At 38.8% G+C, this 24,670-nt stretch overlaps 1 protein-coding gene across 2 annotated transcripts in view; it reads right to left on the reverse strand.

Annotated features, from left to right (window-relative positions):
• BAIAP2L1 (BAR/IMD domain containing adaptor protein 2 like 1) overlaps positions 1–24,670 on the reverse strand; it is a 103,450-nt gene that overhangs the window by 37,566 nt on the left and 41,214 nt on the right. The window lies entirely within an intron of this gene.

Below are 24,670 nucleotides of genomic sequence, written 5' to 3' on the forward strand. Positions count from 1 at the left end.
TCTACATAAAGAAATGAAGAGCATTAAAGAAAGAATGAATGAAGGTAATCAAAACTTTTATTTTTTATTAATTGATAGAATAGATAATTGTTTATTCAAAATAATAACAGCAACAATGTATCGAGTGGCTATAGCTTATGGATAAGTGAAATGAATGACAATAGTGCTACAGAGGATGGGAGGGAGGAATGGGTAATACTATCATAAAGTATCTGTGCTACCCATGAAGTGGTATAGTGGTATTTAAAAATGGACTTAGATTAGCTATAAACATTTACTACAAACCTTAGGGAAACCATTAAAAACATTTTTTTAAAGAAGTATAATTGCTATGCTAAAAGAAGAGAGAAAATGGAACATAAAAATGCTCCATTAGAACCAGAGAAGGCAGAAAAACAGAAGATTTTTTAAAAAGAAACAAGTGCAAAGAATAGAAAACAGTTACAAATATGGTGATATTAATTGAATTACATCACTAATCACTTTAAATATAAATGGTCTAAATGTACCAGTTAAAAGACAGAGACAGACAGAGTGGATAATAAAACAAGACCTGAGTATACGTTGTTTATGAGAAACCCACTTTTAAAATATAAAGATGTATATATATCAGAAGTAAAGGGATGAAGAAAATATACCACGCTAACAGTAACCAAAAGAAAGGTGAAGTAGCTATAGCAATTTCATAAAAAGCAGACTTCAAGGCAAGGAAAATTATCAAGGATAAACAGAGGCATTACACTATAATAAAGGAATCAATTCTCCAAGAAGACAAAATAATCCTTAATGTGTATGTGCCCAATCAGAGAGTTGAAATACATGGGGCAAAAACTGATAGAACAGCAAGGATAAATAGGTAATCCACTGTAATAGCTGGAGATTTCAATAGCCCTCTATCAGTAATTGACAGATCCAGCCAGCAGAATAATAGTAGGATAGCTGACCTCAACAGCACCATCAATCAACTGGATCTAAATGACAGAATACTTCATCCAACAACAGCAGAATACATACTCTAAAGCACACACAGAACTTCTGCCAAGACAGACCACACTTTCCCTCCCCAAAGCCCCAGTACATGGTTGTATAACCTAGTTGTAAGTTGTTCTAGTTCTTCTACGTGAGCCACCACCACAGCACAGCAACTGACAGATGGGTGGTGTGGTTCTGCGACTGGGAAGCAAACCCAGGCTGCTGAGGAGTGAGTGCTGAACATTAACGACTAGTCCATCAGGGCTGGCTCTGGACCAAATTCTTGAAAGAAACAATCTATCAACACTCACACAAGGAGAAAAAGATAATCTGAATAGGCCTGTGTCTACTGAAGGAACTGAATCAACAATTAATAACCTTCCAAACACAGAAAGCACTGGGCCCAGATGGTTTCACAGGTGAATTCTACCAAATATTTAAGAAAGACATGATAACAATTCTCTACAATCACTTCCAGGAAATAGAAGCAAAGGGAACACTTCCTAACTTATTCTATGAGGCCAGCAGTACCTTAATATCAAAACCAGATAAAGATATTGCAAGAAAGGAAAACTACGAACTAGTACCTCTCATGAACAGAGATGCAAAAATCCTCAACAAGGTGTTAGCAAATCAAATCCAACAATGTATAAAAAGAATTATACACCATGACCAGTGGGATTTATTCTATGTATGCAAGGCTGGTTCCACATATGAAAATCAGTTAATGTAATCTATCATATCAACATGCTAAAGAAGAAAGAAAATCACATGATTATGTTAGTGGATGCAGATAAAGCATTTGACAAAATCCAACACCCATTCATGGTAAAAACTCTTAGTGAACCAGGAATAGAGGGGAACTTGCTCAACTTGAACATCTACAAAAAACCTACAGCTAACATCATACTTAATGGTGAGAAATGAGATGCTTTCCCCCTTAGACTGAAATGAGGCAAAGTTGTCCTCTCTCTATTCAACATCCTGGAAGTTCTAAATGCAATAAGACAAGAAAAGGAAGCAAAAGGTATACAGATTGGGAAGGAAGGAATAATTGCTGTTGTTTGTAAATAACATGATTGTCTATGTAGAAAATCCCAAAGAATTGAGAAAAACATTCCTAGAACTACTAAATAATTATAGCAAGGTTGCAGGATACAAGGTTAATATACAAAAATCAATAGCTTTCAATATACCAGCAATGAAGAAATGGAATTTTAAATTAAAATCACAATACAATTTATACTAGCACCAAACAAAAAATGAAGTGCTTAGGAATAAATCTAACAAAATATGTACAAGATCTATATGAGGAAAACAATAAAACTCTGATGAAAGAAACCAAAGAAGATCTAAATAAATGGAGAGATATTCCATGTTCATGGATAAGAAGACAATATGGTTAAGATGTCAATTCTATCCAACTTGATCTATAGATTCAATGCAATTGCAATTAAAATCCCAGCGAATTATCTTGTGAGTATCAACAAAGTGATTCTAAAGTTCATATGGAAAGCAAAAGATCCAAAATAGCCAGTAGAATATTGAAGAAGAACAAAGTCAGAGGACTGACGCTACCTGACTCCAAGACCTACTATAAAGCTACAATGATCAATACATCTGTTATTGGTGAGAGAATGTACTAATAGATCAATGGGACAGAAAAGAGAGCCCAGAAAGAGACCTACACAAGACAGTCAACTGATCTTTGACAAAGAAACAAAGTCAATTCAACGGAGAAAGGATAGTTCTTTCAACAAATGGTGCTGAACAACTGGACATCCACCTGCAAAAAAATGAATCTAGACACTGACCTTATACCTTTCACAAAAATGGATCACAGACCTAAATGTAAAATGCAAAACTATAAAACTTTTAGAAGATAACATGAGAGAAAATCTACATGACTCTGGTTTAGTAATGAATTTTTTGATATAACACCAAAAGCGTGATCCATGAAAGAAAAAATGATGGTAGACTTCACTAAAATTAAAAACTTCTGGTCTTCAAAGGACAATGTTAAGAAAATGAAAAGATAAGCCACAGACTGGGAGAAAATATTTGCAACATATATATCTGATAAAGACTTGTATCCAAAATATATAAAGAACTCTTAAAACTCAACAATAAGATAACAAACAACTCAAAATATGAGCAAAAGATCTGAACAGACACCTCACCAGCATATGAAAAGATGCTCCACATCATATGCCATTAGGGAACTGCAAATTAAAACAACGGGATACCACTACACACCTATCAGAATGGCTAAAATCCAAAAAATTGACAGCACCAAATGCTGGTCAGGAGGTGGAGCAAGAGGAACTTTCATTCATTGCTGGTGGGCATGCAAAATAGTAAAGCTACTTTGCACGACATCTGGCAGTTTCTTACAAAGGTAAACAGTCTTACCATTTGCTCCAATAATCGTGCTCCTAGGTATTTACGCAAATGACTTGAAATTTTATGTCCACAGAAAAACCTGTACATGAATGTTTAAGGCAGCTTTATTCATATTGCCAAAACCTGGAAGCAACCAAGATGAATGGATAAACAAATTATGGTACATCAGTACAAGTGAATGTTATTCAGGGATAAAAAAGAAACGATCTACTAAGCCACAGAAAGTCATGGAGGAAGCTTAAATGCATACTGCTTAGGGAAAGAAGCCAGCGTGTAAAGGCCAATTCCAATTAAATGACATTCTGGAAAAAGCAAAACTACAGACAGCAAAAAGATCAGTGGTTGCCAAGGGTGTGTGTGTGTGGGAATGGATACTGTAATGGTAGATATATGTCATTAAACATGTGTCAAAACTCATAAAACACAAAGAATGAACCCTGATGTAAACTATGGACTTTAGTTGATAATAATGTATCGATATTGGTTCATCATTGGTAACAAATGTATCACACCAATGCAAGATGTTAAAAATAGGGGAAACTGTGAGTGCGGGGGAGAGGAGTGTGTGGGAACTCTGGGTAAGAGCTGCTCAATTTTCTATAAACCTAAAACTGCTCTAAAAAAATAAAATCTATTAATTAAAAACAAATAAACGAAAAACCACGTAGTAGCCATCTGGAACTAGCAGTAATTAGGAACCAGCCCCTGCTCGGAGGAAAACACAAGCAGTGTCTGAATGCTTCTAGAAGTTATGCATAGATAAGTACTCGATCTTCTGATTCTCAGTTAGCTGTGTGCCCTCAGTGCCTGCTGGCACACAACAGGCCTTCAAAGTCTGGTCAATAAATAAATATATTGAACAAATGAATGAAAGGGTGATTACAGTGAAAAAGAACGTCAAGTACAATGAGAGCAGGAAAAGAAAACTCTAGCAAAAGCTTGACCCATCAAAAGGTGGCATCTGTAGTATTTGATTATATTGCTAATGCATATTTATTACAGAAATTCCTACAGGAAAAGTGACTTTTGTTGAACTCGAATGCCTGGTCCCAAAGTTGTACTCTCCTTTTTTTCCTCCACTGAAACAACTGTTTTTAGATGAAGACAGGCTTCTGTTGTGGAGTGTGAGTGCATGGCATCCATCCACATGACCCAGAGCCCCAGCAGACCGAGCCCTCTTAGGCAGGGCTGGCACCCACGCAGAGCTGTTTCCATCCTCAGAGCCTCCAGAAGAAAATTCCTGGCAGCTTTTGTTTCCTATCACCAAGGCTTAGTAACACTGAGGTCCGGCCTCAGAAGATCCTAAGCCACAAACAAGATAATTTTTTTAAAACAAAACAAGGGACATTTTTGTTTATAAAATTTTCATTTTGCCAAACAAGAAGCTACAACACCAGACTATGTGGATTTAGTGCTGGACACCTGAGAACCCAAGCTGTGAGGATTACGTGTCTTAACAAGGGAAATGTGCCAAGAGCAAGACACAGACACTCAGTGTTAGATTCTTTCCAGCTTCCCTATTTCTGGTAAAAAGTGGGAAAGGAAGCGAGAGATGATGCAGAAAGGAGGAAGTTGGCATAAACCAATTATTTTGGAAATTTGGCAATAAAAGAAAAGTGAAATAAGAAAGTGGAGACAGCAACATTAAACAATGTGTTCTTTAAGAAAGGGGACGACTTAATTAAGGTTTGAAGGAAGAATAAATGGAAACCAATAAACCCTGTATGATTGACATAAGTTCTTAATTTATATATAAGAAATGTTCTAAAATTAAAATATTACTGTTATCTTTGCAACAGGACTTAAATCTCAATGGGAATTATCATTAGATAACATTCTGGGTATTTTAAAATTAAGTCTTTCCAGTGCAGTATAGAGCAAATGCAAGCCTAGAACATCAGAGATCTAGTCTTTCAACATCTAAGGTAAGACCAAGTAGAGATGTCCTCTCTGAAATTATGACCAAATATTACATCAAGGAGGGGGGAGATTCAGGGCTTAGGTGATAATTCTGTCATTATGATTGATAGATTGATTCAGGAAGCAAATTAAATGTTTATTACCCACTTCATTTTTTATTAGTAATTAAACTATTTTAGCCTACCTGCTGTACATAAGTACTGTCAAGTTAAATAAAGCACAGGATTTGCAATGAAGAGAAAATATTTCTCAAGTTGGATTTTGATGTATTACTCTTATTTTAGCTAAAAGGACATGTTAACTTATTTAAGTGTATCAATTATATATCACACAGAAATAATTTATTAATTTTGCATCCATATACAGATTACAAAGTGATTGTTTTCTTTACATCTTAATGTAAAATGCAGCATTAAAAGACTAGAAGTTTTCTACTAGCTATTGTATCAAGTGAAGTAAGTTAACATTAATTATTCATCTTCCTTTTTCATTGATTAGCAGATTAAGGCTAAAATATAACCACTTTGATACTAACAATAATGAAAGCAGGTGTATTATCAATAATGAATGAAGCTGACAACTAGTTATTCCTTATGGTATCACTAATTACCTGTCGGCATTTTCATTCAAGCTTAAAAAATGCTACATCTGAAAATTTTTAAAGTTCTTTAAAAATATTAAAACAGGACCCCAAAACACAAAGATAAGGACAATACATGGTAGAGAAGGCACTAAGAGAGTTTCAGTTCAATATTACTGAGTAAAAACGATCTTAAAAATTTTAAGTGAAGAATTTTTTCAAGAGAACTAAGGTTTTTGTTGTTTTGTTTAAAAGCAACCACTTCTAACTGAACAAGTTTAAAAACACAAAATAAAACATGGCTACTGCTCCCAACTCTCAGATGGAAAGCCATTTATTCCTTTGATCTAGGATCACACAGCCCATATAGATGTTCGGTGGCCCTATTATGATGTGGATTTAAGGAAGATCCACAAAACCTAGCATCCATTTAATTATATCTGTTACTCCACACTGACAACTGAAACACAGAACAAGAACAAACAGAATTAACTCCGTGCTTTTGCAGTTCAAACCTTGTCCTCACCTTCTTCTACCTTAGAGAGACGACAAACACCAGCTCACAACTGTAAGATCCTCAAAGACAGCAATACTTGCAGGTATCAAGTCCCTCCCTTGTGCCAAGCACTGTGCTAACTGCCTCACAGCGATGGCCTCATTTAGTCCACACAACCTAAGAGGGAGCACTGCTATTACTCCCACTGCACAGAGGAGGAAGCTGAGGCTTTGAGAGGTTAGATGAGTTGCTCAAGGTTACACAAGTACTAAAGGCAGTAGAGCCAGAATTTGAATCCACATCTGATCCTGAGCCTGTGCTCTGAACTACTCTGTGTCCTCATTCAAATATGTGAAGAGAAATCTCGTAGAAAAAGAATTAGATTTTCTCTACCAGGTACCCAAGGATGGAATGATGCTCAGTATATGTGAATTACAGGGAAAGGAATGTCTACTCAACATCAGCCAGAACACTTTAACTTTTAGTGCTGTTTTAAAGTGGAACAGGCTACCTCTAGGAGGCTGGGCAGTATCACAGAAGCACAACGGGTGAGGGCTGGCCTGGCCACCTAAAGCCATTTCAGCTCAGACTGTTTGGGTCGTGCAGGAAATAAAACCAAAGTGGTGGGACTGAGTTTCCAAGGCCCCCCTTGAAAATCAGCACCCCCCTCCCCAACCCGTCATGGCCCAAACACACACACAGAGGCCCTACCTCTGAGTCAAACAGAGTGGTCAATGGCTACCTGCTTGATGCAACTAAACTTCTGAAACAAACTAAAAAATGCTTTAGGAAAGAAACTAGGGAGGCATAAAAAGATGATCATCCATTACAACAGCAGGGATCCCCACTGCCTGCTGTACAACTCACACTGGAGAAGGGGTGCTCAGAAAAGGGAAGGGCTGGGCTGCTGCCCTGATTGGCACGTTCCTGCTGCTGTGAAGCTTTGTGTGGGGTGGGGAGGGCTGGGCATAGGAGGCCTCCATGGGTCCCACTTCTGTCCTGCCTCCCTGCATTCACCTGTAAGATGGACATGTAAATAAACAGCCTCTCATAGGACCTGGTGAGAATCAAATGAGAAAACAGAAGTGAAGCATCTGACACTCTGCGATCCTCAGTAATTGTTGGTTTCCGACTGAGGGAAGCCACAGGGCATCGAGTGTTAAGTAACAATATCGTTGGGCAAGCAAAATGGGGCCCATCTTGTTCACAGGGATATAGAACTACACGTTCACACAATGAACTCTGGACTCACATTTCCAGTTGTCTCCTCGACATTTCCACTTGGTCTAACAGGCATCCCAAACCTTACACATCGAAAAGCAAACCCTGACTCCCGCATCCACCCCACCCCCTTCTTCCCACTTGACTTCCAATCCACAGCAAAACCCATTGCCTCTCCTTTCTCCTTTCTCCCCGTCCAAGCCATCGTTCTTTCTCACCTATACTGCTACAACAGCCTGCAATCAGTCTCCCTGTTCCCACCCTTCTACAGTCTGTTCTTCACAGAAGCCAGGAAGAACCTTTTAAAATATAAGTCAAACCATGTCCTTCCTGAGTTCAAAATCTTCAGAGGCTCCCCATCCCGACCTCATGTTAGAAGGAAACGTTCTTACCATGACCCACAAGGCCCTATGTGACCTGGGCCCACCCTATGCCTGCTCTCCCTCCAGACATCCGCCCACCCTCCCACCCTCCCATCCTTAACAGCACCTCAACCTGACTGGCTTCCACACTGTGACCAAGCTCACAAGGCCTCCACTGGAATGGTCTCCCCAGACATCTCCCTGCGGAGCTCCCCCCCGACTGCAGGTCCCCAAGCACTCTACCCAACTCGCCCCTCCGTCCCTTTTCTCCATCACTCAGTGGCCCCTCACCTTTTCACTACTTGGCATATTAGACCTGTCTGTCTGTTTACCACCCACTGGACTGTAAGTTCCTCAAGAGCGGGGATTTTTATGGACTGATTTATCCCTAGTAACTAGAGCACTGCCAACCAGATAGCAGGTGCTCATTTGAATAAGCATATTGTGATTTAAATGAGAAAAGAAAACTACTGTAATCCTTTGATTACTGAATATTTGGTTTTATATGTTTTTCAGAGTACCATAGAATGACTTTTGTTTTTCAGTTAAGGGACAATTTTTCACAAGAGCAAAGAAGAAACAAACCCTATCCAATGCCCACCTTCCTCCCTAGCACAGGGACTCCACCTCCGTACCAAGAGAGGAAAATGCAAAGATGTGAAATGCAGGCAGCCATATAAAAGGATGAGGGAACGGATTACTTATGAATGCAAAGAAATATGTGTGGAATGTTAAATTAAAAAAAGCAGTGCACAAAACAGTTTATATAGCCACAGGTTTTAATTAAGTAAAAACAGACATTTTAAAAAAGATAGAAACTGTGTTTATTAGGTTCATTTTTCAGTAAAGGTATTAATTTTTTAAAAACAAAGTATATTTTAATACTCATAAAATGCAAGTGTAGTTCTAAACTTCTTGGAGGACTCATAAGTTATTTTAAAATATTAATATGAAGTGGGAAGTTGGACAGGATTGAATAGAGAATAAAAGTGAGGTAAGATTAAAATATTTAATCATATATATGCACAGAGAAAAAAGAAACTTTAGTATGTCACAAATTTCTATTGTTAGAAAATTGGAAGCTGCTGACCAGCAGCCATGGCTTTGAGTTATAAATACCTGACTCATATATATATATATCAGCTTCACTGCACTCAAGGGTTACAGGAATAGACTTATTCTGGACTCTAAGAGTCCAGTTCTTAGTTGCAAAAAACTTGGCAACTAAGCCAAGGCATTTAATTTGCCTCTTTAGTCACCTCATAATTTTTTTTTTAATTTTTTAAAATTTATTTATTTTTCCCCCCAAAGCCCCAGTAGATAGTTGTATGTCATAGCTGCACATCCTTCTAGTTGCTGTATGTGGGACGCGGCCTCAGCATGGCCGGAGAAGCGGTGCGTGGGTGCGCGCCCGGGATCCGAACCTGGGCTGCCAGCAGCGGAGCGCGCGCACTTAACCGCTAAGCCACGGGGCCGGCCCAATCACCTCATAATTTTTATTTTATCTTTGAACCCATGCTCCTAAAATATTAGTCAGCTTTTAATAACTCAAAACCTTTTAGTCCTAATAATACTAATTCTTACTTCAATTTGAAATGAGACTCAAACACCGATTCTGTAGCCTAGCACTCAAAATAACAAGGCTCCAATTTTAATTTGTGCCCATTATCTCCCACGATCCTCGCTATGAATCCTAAATCCCAGATGAACTGAAATATCCTGTCCCCTCCATGTGTTCCCTCCACCAGAAACCACCACCCTTTCCACCTCCGATGCTGACCATCAGGATATTACAGCATGTCCTCACACTAAGTTTCCCTCCACCTCCCCCATCCCCATGCAGATCTCTTCCTGTGAATTTCTGTAGCCTTTGTACCTTTTACTCTTGCACTCGGTCCTGTACTAAAGCTATGTATGTATATATTTTCATGATCTCCCTTACTGTGTTGTTGGTATCTTGAATGTGGGGACCAAGTTTATTAATGATGTAAATGGTTTCAAGACAGCCTAGAGAAATCTGATTCATAGAGTTAGAATGCAAGAGCCCAATATCGTTATCTGATACACTCATTTAGTCTATCAACCAACAGTGCTAAGCTCATCCTAGAGTATATCTACTTCTCACATCCTTGCCTTACCAAAAGTTTCCCTGAGTGGGGCAGGGATGGCACATTTGTTGTAACCGCTGCCGCCGCCTCCTCCAGAACCTCCCTATAGCAGACACTGCTAAAAGATCATCAGGACACCTCTCTCAGCCTCAGAATCCTTCTTGAGATATTATTGCAAGCACAGCTGTTCATAGCTCCTTTGCAGGTTTTACAGAAGGACTTGTCCCAAGGCCGTTTTCTATACTGAACCAAATTCTGGCTTCCTATGTCTTCCCTCCACTGGATTTTTTTTTTTTTTAAAGGTTTTATTTATTTTTTGCCCCCAAAGCCCCAGTAGATAGTTGTATGTCACAGCTGCACACCCTTCCAGTTGCTGCATGTGGGACTCGGCCCCAGGATGGACAGAGAAGTGGTGCCTCGATGTGCACCCGGGATCCGAACCCGGGCCGCCAGCATCGCAGCGCGCGCACTTAACCACCAAGCCACAGGGCCGGCCCCCCTCCACTGGATTTAAGGAACAATACACAAGCGATCTAAATCCTTCTGTCACATGCCGAGTCTTCCAGATTTTGAAGACTACTTTCATAATTTGTTCCTGCATAGAAATCCAACTTTTGTTGGGTCCTCTTTAAGGAATAAAAGATTACAAATTCAAAATTAAGCACAGGGTTTTAAAAGAGTTGGTGAAACTGAGGGGCCCTAGAGCTCAAGCTCCATGAGTTTGTGGGAAATCCTCCACTATCCACAGAATCGACAGATTTAAACCCCGGCTTCACTGATAACTAGTGGTGTAAAGTTAGACAACTTACTTAACCTAAGTTTCCATTTTCTTGCCCATAAAATGGGAATAATATCTCCTATCTCAGAGGACTGTTGTGAGATCTAAATGAGACTCCTGAATTTTATATTTCCATTAATACCAACAAAATTCACTTACCGTGTTATTCATACTAAGTTGGGGCCAATCAAAACTCTGCATGGGGTTACAGTGAGGTTAGGAGGTGGCACATGGGATGTGGGACATGCTGTAAAGCACAGAGCAAACTGTCTACAAGATTTCTGACCAACCAGGGTCCTAACTCAGGTTTTCAGATTTCTCCTCTGGTGAAAAGCTGAGGAGAATAAGGTCAGGATTAGATGTTAATAACATTGCTGCTGGGCTGCCTGCATTTTCTAGGGGGCTGGGAAATGTGTACAACTAGCCTCTTGGATTATTACAATGTCTGTTATATTGTTTTTCATATGAATTAATTAGGATATCCCATATTGGGAACTTTTCAGAAGTGGAATACTTACATTTTTTGGTATTGTTTTGTGATAGCATACACATAACATAAATTTACCAATAGTGACATTTAGCACATTCACAATGTTGTATAACCATCACGACTATCCAGTTCAAAAACATTTCACCACCCAAAAAGGAAACCCTGTACCCATTAAGCAATCATTCCTCATTCTCTCCTTCCCCTAGCCCCTGGGAACCACCAATCTGCTTTCTGTCTCTTATGGATTTGCTGACTATGGAAATTTCATATAAATGGAATCATACAATACGTGGCCTTTTTATCTGGATTCTTTATCTTAGCATGTTTTCAAAGTTCATCCATGTTGTAGCATGTATAAGTACTTCATTCTTTTTTATGACTGCATAATATTTCATTGTACAGATATACTATATTTTGTTTTTCCATTCATCAGCTGCTGGACATTTAGGTTGTTTCCACCTTTTGGCTATTGTGAATTGTGCTGCTAAGATTTTGTGTGGGCATATATTTCATTCCTCTTGAGTATGTATCTAAGGAGTGGAATTACTGGGTCATATGGTAACTCGATGTTTAAATTTTGAGGAACTGGCAGACTCTTTTCCAACGCAGCTGCTCCATTTTACATTCCTACCAGCAATGTATGAGGGTTCCAATTTCCCTGCATCTTTGCCAACACTTGTTATTGTCTGTCCTTTTAATTATAGTCACTCTGTTGGGTATGAATTGGTATCTCACCATGGTTATGATTTGCATTTCCCTAATGGCTAATAATACTGAGCATCTTTTCATGTGCTTGTTGGCATCCTTACTTTTAATAATTTTGTTAAGTCATCTGGAACAGGAAAGAGTACCTGAGGAAGTACATTTACTCCCAAATGGCTGAAGACCAAAAACTTTCAGAATGGCAGTCAAGATTATCCTGTCAATTATAGCTCAGCAGATAAAAAGCTGTGTTCAACAGCGATCCATCATGTAGTCTGATGGTTAGTCCCATGTGCACTAACAAGGAATCTACCTAATCCCCCACTAAGGCTGTCACTCTCCACCATGGCATCATGGTATGCTTGGGAATGTGTCTGGCAGGGTCAAGCCAGGCCTCACTCATGTCATGATTCTAACTACACGTGTCTTAGGCATGTCCCTCTTTTATTTAGTTGTCTTCCTTCTTCATCCTGGCACAAGGGCCATACCTCTTGGCTGTTTCCTGTGCATCTGACCAGAGGCACTCTTTCCTGGCATGCTTCAAAGTCCCTCCCCCTCCTCTCTTTGTCTGTTAGAACTGAGAGGTTTTGTTTCTGACACATAGTTTCAGGCCTAGCACAGCGCCATGAACAGAGTAAGACATCTGCGTGCACCTGTAAGAGGATGTGATTAGCTCTCATGAACAATGACCCTGTTAGTGGTGGGGCAGAGTCCCCTGGGTCCCCCGAGTCACCAAGACCTGTGCAGGTGCTGTAGACCCCTGACCAGCTGTTCTTTGGCTATAGCTGAGAGCGTGAGAATAAGGACTCCTACACTCTCTCCATCTTGAGTTGGAGATATTCCTCAAGGAGAAAAAGACCAATTTGAATAATTGTGAAAACTAGGTTTAAACAAGATAATTTTCTCTTCACACACTTCAGAATTCAAAGATTTGAGAGAATGGGCAACTATAATAAAGTGTATTGAAAAATAGGCAATGATGTTTCACATTTACATTCAGGATGTGCCCATATGCAATCAGGAAGCATTAAATATTAAATTGACTAATCTTGATTTCACAACTTAGCTTTTACATCTGTAGTTTTTACTCATTATAGTACATCATTTGCACATATAGTTACTTTAAAGCTGAGAGAAGAAATGCTTTCCTTATAACAACTTTCATAACGAAGTACAATTTATAATACAGGACATCCTCTGAAAGTTTTAGGAATTTATACATACTTATACCAATATGCCTATATGATATATGGACTTATATGGTATGTGCTTCAATAGACTTTATAAATTATAATTTATAAATTATAAGCCTTTCTCTACAATTACTATACTATAGCTACAATTACTATAGCTAAGATCTTTCTTGCTCCAAAAGGGAAAAGAGGTGTTAAGTGAGCAATTGCCACCTGAAAATTGAGATGACAAAAGTCACTTGCAAAGTCCAAAGGCATTTATCACATGTACAATTCCAGGAATCTTTTTCCACGTCCCAAAGTGAAATTAAACAATAAAACAGTTGGAATAAGTGGTCATGTTATAAATGCTCCTAAGTACAAAATTCAAAATCTTGATTATATCTGATGAAAACACAAAATACAGACTCATATATGTTGAATCAGTTTCAGACTATATGATGGTTTGCCCTTTAACACAGCCTTTTATCTGGTGAGCTATAACGGACAGGATAATCTTGACTGCCATAAAATAAAAGCATGTCAGAAAAAGCACATCTTTTTGATATATAGAAAATTAAATTGGCATGACAGGCCACATAGCTGGCTGACTGCCTGCGATCAAATTAACTAGCCATTAACCAGCTGGGTGACCTTGGCAAATTACTTACTCTCTTTGAACCCCAGTTTTCTCATCTGTAAAATGGAAATAATAACAATAGCACATATTTCAGACGGCTATCACGACAAGTATAGGAGTTAATATTTGTAAGGTGCTTATGTTAGGCAAATAAAATAAAATTCTCTATTGATTGTTTCCTATTTTTGTGGGAAGGGTCTAAATCTCTTTAAAGTAAGCCTTACCTGCAACTAAAAGATAAGTGATTTCAGTCAATAATAACTGCTTTGGCTCAACTTAGTTCTCTCATTGACTCTGGATGAATTCTTTTATTTTATCTATGTCTTAGGAACATATTTGCAATATTTTTGTGACTTTATAACATTTAAAAAAAAATATTTCAGACATTTTTTTTCTGCTCTTATTTTTAAAACCTAAGACTGTCAGGTTGGATTTTTATTATAAACAAGACAAAACTGTAATGAATATATATATTTTAATTGCATGATCTATAAACATTCTATCAATAACAAAAGAAAACCTATGAGGGCCCGCCCCGTGGCTTAGCGGTTAGGCGCACGCGCTGTGCTGCTGGCGACCCGGGTTCAGATCCCGGGTGCGCACCGACGTACCGCTTCTCTGGCCACGCTGAGGCCGCGTCCCACATACACCAACTAGAAGGATGTGCAGCTATGACATACAACTATCTACTGGGGCTTTGGGGGAAAATAAATAAATAAAATTCAGAAACTGCTAAAAAAAAAAAAAAAAAAGAAAACCTATGATTTTCTAGGTTCCCTGGTGGAGAGGAGATAAAATCTTCTGTTTTATGCCCAATTTAAGAAACTGGCCCTGATAATTTAATAAATGATTCAAAATAATGTAATAGCTGACTAAAGTGGAACAAAATAACATAGTCTAAATTTATGTAATGGTGAGGTGAAAGGACCACAAAGCAATTTGTAAACTCCCCCAAAAAAGTCTCCTGTTATTTCTTGAGAAATAAATGAGAACAAGCTTTATTTTTCTATGCTTTAAAGATGAAAAAACTGGTTCAAAGTTTCTTTTAAATATTTTGCCAAAATACTTTCCCCTGATCATTTCTGTTTTCCCTTTCTACCTTTTCAATATTTTCTAAGTTTTGAAAAATAAACGTTGCTTGATTTAGGGACAACACTGGAAGTTTTACCCAAATTTTGATTTCCTCTTTTAAATGAGTACTGTTCCTTGAGTCAAACTGTGTACATGTGATAAAGATTTGTGTGTGCAACTACAGGTACACACCCTGACAACCTGAGTCACATGAATTATTATTCATATGACACATTATTTGACAATTAAACACAGTGGATTAAAATATTTTACCAGCCAAATCCTGACTACAGAGCTCTGGTTTTGGCTTTTCTTTTGTTTGCTCATTCCTTCCAACAAGGCAACGTGGTTATGCTCTTGGCTTCTTAGACCACTGTGGTTGTTAGGATCATGCTGTTAACGTATGTTAAACCCAAGCACTTAGATATCAGGTGGTAAGGAACTGCTTTTTCTTAGGAGATAAGGATATCGGATCCCTCCCACCATCACTCAGTCCTCACATTTAAGCAACTGTATGACACTAAAGGTCAGGGTAAGGGCGTGTAAAGGGCCAGGTCATAAACAGTTTAGGCCTTGCTGGCCAAACTTCTCTGTGGCAACCACCCAACTCTGCGGCTGCAGCCTGAAAGCAGTCATAGCACGTGAACAAATGGGCACGGCACAGTCCAGTAACACTATTCACCAACAGGCGCTGGCCAGCCCCTTGCCTCTAGTTTGCTCACCCCTGCAGTTAAGGTACAACTGATAAAAGGTGGCGCTTTAGCAAAACGAATTTGAAAGACACTGCGAAATATATGCTAATTCTTATTGTATCTTCAAGTGGCTGAGAGCATGTAGCAGAAAAATGATTAGAATTTGGTATTTCTCTTGAATCATTAATATTTTTCTACCACTTTCAATTATAGTTAAAAAAAAAAGCAATGACACATTTTCTGAATATTCTCTATAATAGGAGAACAGACTCTATTCATAAGAGACCATTTATTTTCAAGAGAAAAGGATCAGGAAATGACTTTTTTGGGGAAGGATATGTATCTGGCAGATTTATAGAAAATTAAAATCTGCCATTATTTCTTAAGTTTCAGATAATTAGAATAACTTACAAGTTCTGGATACTTACATTAAAGTATTTTCCATAAAGTCTGAGTCAGCCCCCCCCCGCAAAACTTGCAGAATACCTTTGTTCATAGGGATACAACAGAAAATAAAGGGCCATTTCTATTGCCCTGCAAATTCTAAAAATTTTACAAGAATTTTATCAAATGATAAGTTATATTACATCAACTATTTTTATTTTCTAAGAAGTAAACTATATAATTGAAATCAGGGAAGCTCCACCATTGCTTGGCATTTCTCCTTTTCATTTCTTGGTGACTTCCAATGGCAAAACTTTTACACCCTCCATAGATGATCCCAACATGGAACAGAACATAAGATGACAATAAAACCCTTGTGGAAAGAACCCTTCATGAATGAGAATCAAGTGGCACAAAAATAGCATCAACAGAATTAGACCCTCAAGAACTTCAAACAATGGAACTACTGCATAGATGATAAAAGGAATCAAAACATAAAAACAAAACTTTATTAATAACAAAGTTAATCTGCAAACTCAATAATAAAAAGAACTCAATTAAAAATGGGCAAAGGATCTGAATAGATGTTTCTCCAAAGAAGATATGCAATGGCTAGTAAGAACAGGAAAAGATGCTCAACATCATTAGTCACTAAGGAAATGTAAATTAAAACCAAAATGAGATACTACTTCACACTCACTAGGATGGCTATAATCAAAGACAGACAATAACAAGCATTGACAAGGATGTAGAGAAATTGGAACCCTCATACACAGCTGGTGGGAATGTAAAATGGTGCACTCGGGCCGGCCCCATGGCTTAGCGGTTAAGTGCGCGAGCTCCGCTGCTGGCAGCCTGGGTTCGGATTCCTGGTGCGCACTGACGCACCGCTTCTCTGGCCATACTAAGGCTGCGTCCCACATACAGCAACTAGAAGGATGTGCAGCTATGTCATACAACTATCTACTGGGGCTTTGGGGGGAAATAAAATAAATAAATAAAATCTTTAAAAATAAATAAATAAATAAATAAATAAAATGGTGCACTCACTTTGAAAGACAGCCTGGCAGTTCCTCAAAAGGTTAAATTTAGAGTTATCATATGAGCCAGCAATTCCACTCCTAAGTATATGCCCAAGAGAAAGAACAACATATGTACACAGAAAATTTGTAAACAAATGTTCATAGCAGCATTATTTTGAATAGCTAGAAGGTAGAAACAATGCAAATGTCCACCAACTGATAAAATGGATAAACAAAATGTGGTATATCTGTACAATGGAATATCATCCATCCATACAAAGAAAGGAAGTACTGATACAATCTACAATGTGAATGAACCTTGAAATCATTATGCTAAGTGAAAGAAACCAGTCACAAAAGATCATATATTGTATGATTCCATTTATATGAAATGTCCAGCATAACCAAATCTATAGAGACAAATAGATTAATGGTTGCATATGGCTGGAGTTGGGGATGAATGGGAAGTGACAGCTAATGGATATGGGATTTCTTTTTGGGGTGATGAAAATATTTTAACGTTGATAGGGATGATAATATAAAACTTGGTGAATATACTAAAAACCACTTAACTGTACACTTTAAATGGGTGAATTGTATTGTATGTTAATTTTATCTCAATAAAGATATTATAAAAATAAGGTAAATTGATTTGCAGGTTTCAAAAGAACTAAATAAAACTTATAGTAATGAAAAAGTCACTAAAATAGAAAACTCAATGGAATCAAACAATTAGAAAATAAAAATTTAAAAATACCATTTACAATAGGACAAAAAAACACCATAAATATCTAAGAATGCATGTATAAAAATGTCCAAGGCTTCTACAATGAAAAACCCAAAATGGGGCCAACAGAAATTAAAGAAATCCTAAATAAATAAAAAGATATACCATCTTCATGGATTAGAAGATTCAGTATTGTTAAGATATCAACTCTCCCTAAATCTAACTATAGATTCAATCTATATTGAATAGTCAAAATCCTAGGAGATTGTTTTAGTGGAAATTGACAAGCTGATTCTAAAATATATGTAAATGCAAAAGTCCTACAATAACCAAGACAATTTTGAATAAGAAGTACTACTAGAGGGCCGGCCCCGTGGCTTAGTGGTTGAGTGTGCACACTCTGCTGCTGGCAGCCCGGGTTCGGATCCCGGGCGCGCACTGACGCACCGCTTCTCCGGCCATGCTGGGGCCGTGTCCCACATGCAGCGACTGGAAGGATGTGCAACTATGACATACAACTATCTACTGGGGCTTTGGGGGAAAACAAATAAATAAATAAATAAAATTATAAAAAAAAAAAAAAAAGAAGTACTACTAGATATCAAGATTTATTATAAAGTTACAGTAATTAAGACAGTGTGGGGCCGGCCCCATGGCTTAGCGGTTAAGTGCGTGCGCTCCGCTGCTGGTGGCCTGGGTTTGGATCCCGGGCACGCACCAACGCACCGCTTCTCCGGCCATGCTGAGGCCGCATCCCACATACAGCAACTAGAAGGATGTGCAGCTATGACATACAACTATCTACTGGGGCTTTGGGGGGAAAAAATAAATAAATAGAATTATAAAAAAAAAATTAAAATTAAAGACAGTGTGGTATTGGTGCAAGGACTGCAAATAGAACACACAGACAGCAAAGTGTGTAGCTGTGTTGCCTCCTTGTTTCCCAGTGATAAACCCATGGGACATGTTACAAAAATGGTTAATAGAAAGAGAATAGTGCAGCAAAGAAATGAAAAATAGTAACAACGAATGCAAATAAAGTTATAGAAGAAATAGTTGCCTGTGGGAACGTCAACACTGCCACCATTTGAGGGACTCTGGATGTGCAGCCACAAGAACTTAGTGAAGCCCAAACTTAACATAATTGAGCAAAGTGGTTGATATGAAAAGAGGTTTCAGAGAAAGTGATGCCAGCAAAAAAAAAACCTTTGCATTCAAGGAACTCTCAACAACTCACAACATTGAAATCACAAAGGACAAAATGTCGGAAGCTGATCCAAACTTAGAAAGGAGCATGACAATTTGTGAAAGCATAGAAAAGATACTTATTCCATATCTCAAGTTATACAAGAAGGCGACAAGTGCCGTTGAAAGTACTCAAGTTTTCTACAAATAAATAAAAATGCTTTAATTATCAGTGTTTCTAATACTTTAAATTACTGTGTACTAAATAAATGTTTTACTTTTTTTTTCATTTCCCTATACATTTATAACTGGCAATAAGAGAGTTTTTAATGTTTTTTTTTTTTTTTTTTAAAGATTTTATTTATTTATTTTTCCCCCAAAGCCCCAGTAGATAGCTGCATGCCGCAGCCGCACATCCCTCCAGTTGCTGTATATGGGACGCGGCCTCAGCATGGCCGGAGAAGCGGTGCGTCGGTGCTCGCCCGGGATCCGAACCCGGGCCGCCAACAGCGGAGCGCGCGCACCCAACCGCCAAGCCACGGGGCCGGCCCTGTTTTTGACAAAAATTTTTAAAGGTCATGGGACCATCATAGTTTTCCCCATTGATAATTAAGATGCCTTTACATAGCTTTAACTTGCATGGTCATTTTTATGGTCCTGCACTGCCATGCAAAACGAGGACTGCCTGTATTTAAATTAATGAGTTAACTGTACCATTTCAGAAATTAGAAAAAGAATAACAGTAATCCCAAAGATAGAAGAAAGAAAATAAAGTAAGAGTAGAGATTAATGAAATAGAAAACAAAAATACAATGGAGAGAATTGAAAAACTGGTTCATGAATAATCAAGGAAAATGTATAGTCTTACAAACTTACATCACCTACTTTACAGAAGAGAATAATGTCAATGAAAAAATTGGTACTGTTTTTTGACTTCTCAAATATTTGTGAATATATGAAGTGGCAACAGAGAGGCATTTTTCTGGTCTTTGAAACTCTAGCATCTACAAGGCACATTATCTCATCTCATCTTCAAACAACGCTTGTCATCATCTCCTTTAGGCATGCCAACCAGCCCATAAAGGTGAAATGCTACCCAAGGTTGCACAACAAGTTGAAAGCAGCAACATAACCATGTGAACTTTACTGACCACCTCTCGGGCGTCCAGCAGCATGCTACCTGCCAGAGTCTCAGGGGAAAATAAAACTTGGCCTTGCCTCCCTGCCCTGGGTCACAGGATCTTTCCTGCGCTCCAGCTGTGACCCAGGCAGCACCAATGTCGTCTACATCCTCTCGTAGGGGTCACCACCTCCACAACTCTTGCTCTGTCTTGCTTAGCTGCAGAGCAGGTGGCTAGGGACACAGGACCCAATGTGGTTGCCCAGGAAGGTTATCTCTCACCACCATGCAGAAGGAGGTGACCAAGTTTACCCTTAGGGCCTATCAGCCTCCCCAAGGAAACACCACCAGGTTAGTGCCCACCCTGCAGACTACACAGCAAAAATCTATCCATGGGGCTCATGAGGATGAGATGAGGCAATGTAAGAAGTATCTGGCACACAGCAGGCACTTAATGAGACCCGAGTTTCTGTACAAAGTACAGCAGTACAAAAGTCAAGCAATACTTACAACAAGTCATACACGTATGTTACTTCTCTGTAATTTCCATCATCCTTAACCCCGTAAAACCTGGAGTTTACAGTCAGGACACTAGTGAAACCACCATTTCCAAGGGGACCAGTGACCTTTAATTACCATACCTGCCAGCCCCTCCCTAGTCTTCAGCTGCTCTGACAATAATGATTCCCTCTCATCTCCCTCTTGAAAAGGTCTCCATTGTGGGGTTCCCCTTTTCTTCCTTTTCAGTGACCCCTTCTTGGCTGGTTCTTTCCTTTTCCCTTTTCCTCAGTAGAGTGCAGAGGTGAAGAACTCAGATTCTAAAGTCGGACCAGCTACTAACTGTGATCTAGGGTACACACTTCACCCCTGGGTCCTACTTATAAAAGAGATAGTAAAAGTACCTACACCCAACTCACAGGACTGTTGTGAGAACTAAATGAAATAACATCAGGTACTGGGCCCTGTGCCTGGCAGGGAGCAAGCACTCAATGTTTGTTATTAGGCACACTATTTAAGAACATACTCACTGGAAGAGAAGACTGGAAAGAAATACAGCAATGATAGAGTGGTTGTATTCGAGTGGCAAAATTATGGGTGACATTTTTTCATTTTCTTTAATCCCCCAGTTTTCAAAAATGAGGCTGTAAGACCATGCAGATCTATCAGCAGAGAGGAAGATGAGAGGAGAAAAGAAAGGAGAGACAGGGAAAATGCACCAAAGAGTTCATGATTATAAGATACCCAAAGGTCGGAAAAGAAAAACAAAAGGGTGGAAAGCAACAAAAACTACTCCCCATCCCTAATTCTTCCTCTGTGCTTGGAGTCCCACTTCCCAAAAAGGAATAAATTGGGAAGGATGGCTCTGGTCTCCTGGAGAAACAACAATCATAAAGTCTAAAGTATACACGATAGTCAAACCACACAACCCATGTGGGAGAAAAACATTATTCCAATCAGAGAGACATGCAAAACACAGAAGCACTCTGCAGTGCAAGGCACAGCTAAAGCAAGCACATTTGTATAAGTCCTTGCCTTTCATTGAAAGTCTTTGAAACAAGACCTTTGATACCAGAGCTGCTTGACGTGGTGGTGTCATAGGGTGTTTTCCTAACAACTATACCCTCTCCCCGTCAGATGTATTCCTTGGCTAACCATGCTGGGGAAACCTCTCTGACTGCTGGGCCATGGGACATGAGAGGATATATGCTGGAGCTCCTGGGAATAGGTTTCCTCCTTTGTAAAGGACATACCTGAGAAGAAATTCTCCTTCTTGCTTTTGGATATAATGGAAGGAGGGAAGATACGATGATTAAGACTAGCAATGGTAGCTGTCTTGGTACAATGGGGAGTTGGGCTTGAGGATGAGAAGAAAGAGAGAAGGAACCTGAGTCCTTAGTAATGATTAACTAACCAGGAACTTGCTACTCCTGGGCTTCTTATGTGGCATAATAAACATCCTTATTGCTTAAACCACTATTAGTTGGGGATTTTGATACTTTTGGGCAAAAGCATCTTAAATTATTCACATAGCATTAGGTGAGCTGACGCTAAAAGAGGGATATCTAAGTGGAAACACCTTTAGAGCTAGAAATCAGAAATGGTACTGCTGCAGCTCTCTCTTACTTAGAAAGGCCAATCCAAAAGAAAGTTAAGGGCCGGTCCCATGGCTTAGCAGTTAAGTGCCTGCGCTCCGCTGCTGGCAGCCCGGGTTCGGATCCCGGGCACGCACTGACGTACGGCTTGTCCGGCCATGCTGAGGCCGCGTCCCACATACAGCAACTAGAAGGATGTGCAGCTATGACATACAACTATCTACTGGGGCTTTGGGGGGGAAAAATAAATAAATAAAATCTTTAAAAAAAAAAAACAAAAGAAAGTTAAAAGGTTAATCAACTTTCTCTTCCAGCTTTTAGGTCTTTTTCTTTCCCTAAAGTGAGAAGAGACTGAAATGCTTAGCTTTGCCACCTGATTAACATTCCTAATGTATTTGGCCAAGTTTTCCAAGTTGAATCCTCACTATAAATTTGTATGAATTAAGTAAATATTTTACTCAGAGGATATTTTCTTCACCTACCTCCTAAAGTACAGAAGAATCAGAATAGAAATTTCATATAAAAATATGTATTAAATGAAAACAGTTATGTGTCACTATAATGTGTTGCTATAGCAACATTTAAAAATATTTTAGGGGCCGGCCCCGTGGCCTAGAGGTTAAATTGGGCGCACTCCACTTTAGCGGCCTGGGATTCTGTTCCTGGGCATGGACATATGCCACTCGTTGGCAGCCATGTTGTGGCAGCGACCCACATACAAAATAGAGGAAGATTGGCACAGATGTTAGCTCAGGGCGAATCTTCCTCAGCAAAAAAAAAAAAAAAAAAAAAAAAAAAATTATTTCAACATTAAAATGAAAACTACTCTTGTAATCAAAGTTTTAGAAACGATAATTTTTCAGCATCCTTTTCTCTTCCTCCCTGGGCAAAACCCCCCACCCCCCCGCCAAAGCCCCAGCAGATAGCCGCATGTCATAGCTGCACATCCCTCTAGTTGCTGTATGTGGGACGCGGCCTCAGCATGGCCGGAGAAGCCGTGTGTCGGTGCGCGCCTGGGATTCGAACCCGGGCTGCCAGCATCGGAGCGCGTGCACCCAACCACTAAGCCACATGGCCGGCCCCCGAGCAAAATTTTTAAATTGAAATTTTTAAAACTATAGGTTTTTTGGGAGGTGGGGGTGAGAAAACAAAGAGTTTTCAGAGAAAATACTCTTAAGGACTGAAAATTTTGAAATGATTTATGATCTTCACGTGTGTAATACCCCTTCAGTTTTATCAGATGGAATTTATAACACAAGTTTTATAATACAGTTATGAATACTAACACCAAAAGTCAGTAACTAGACAATAAAATCTGCTTAAAAAATGAGAAAAATACAATCTACCTTAGGTCTTTCTCTTTTTTCTATGATTTGTCCACTACTTTTCCACACAGTGAATTTAAACAGATATAGGGCAGTAGTTTAGTCTAAACTTTAACAACAAGATAAAAAACTAAGCATATCAAAAGAAGTTAATATTAGGTCTCTAAAAGCAACTTTTACGGGGCTGGCCCCGAGGCTTAGCGGTTAAGTGCGCACGCTCCCCTGCTGGCGGCCCGGGTTCGGATCCCGGGCACGCACCGACACAATGCTTATCCAGCCATGCCGAGGCCACGTCCCACATACAGCAACTAGAAGGCTGTGCAACTATGATATACAACTATCTACTGGGGCTTTGGGGGGAAAAATAAAAAAAAAAAAAAAAAAAAAAGAAATGTGTCTAAAAAAAAAGCAACTTTTACTAGGATAGCACTTTATCATGGAATTGCTGTAAATGAGTAGAAAATTAATAATTATCTGAGATAATGAATATAAGCAAAACTTGAAACAAAAATAAAACACAGCAAAAGTTATTTCCACTCCCTCTGAATAAAATACATATCCACATGAAAGAAACTTCACCATTGCAACACATTTTCCTTGTTGAAACTGAAGTCTTAAGCCCGTGTTTATAACAACATGGTTGCTATGGAAGTAGTTGATTCAACATTATGAACTCACAGCTGAATAAAGTAAGGTGTGGAACAGAAGTCTTATTTAAACAGTGGCAAGAACCATAAAACATTAAAAAGGCAAACTGAATGATGATGAGTCAGAGCACCATATGTTTTAATGTTAAGGGTCATACATTTTTTTTCCTCCATGCCTGACACAAATAGGATGTTTCTTTTTAATTTAGTCCTATTTTTGGAACCCTATAATCATCTCAATCATCCCTCAAGTATCCTAGGTTTTACTATCTGCTTCTGTCTACATAACGCAGTGTGTATTTCATTAAACTGATCCTGCTTAGAACAGAGTTTCTATAGTTCAGACCTTGCCAGACCATGCAGAAGTTATAGCACCAACAGAACACAAGTCAGGGTTTTGAAAAATTTCTGCATGTAATTGATTCTACTAAATATAGCAGTACTGACATTCATCATATAGCATCACTTCAGGCTTACTTAGGTTTTGTGTACAGGTTAAGATTCTTTATGAACTCTTCAAGCACAAAAGTTGTCAGAGAATGTTAACGAGCACCCAGATC

Source organism: Ceratotherium simum, chromosome 26, assembly GCF_057802395.1.
Source record: "Ceratotherium simum simum isolate JZ-2026a chromosome 26, ASM5780239v1, whole genome shotgun sequence".
In the NCBI taxonomy this organism is placed as follows: Eukaryota; Metazoa; Chordata; class Mammalia; order Perissodactyla; family Rhinocerotidae; genus Ceratotherium; species Ceratotherium simum.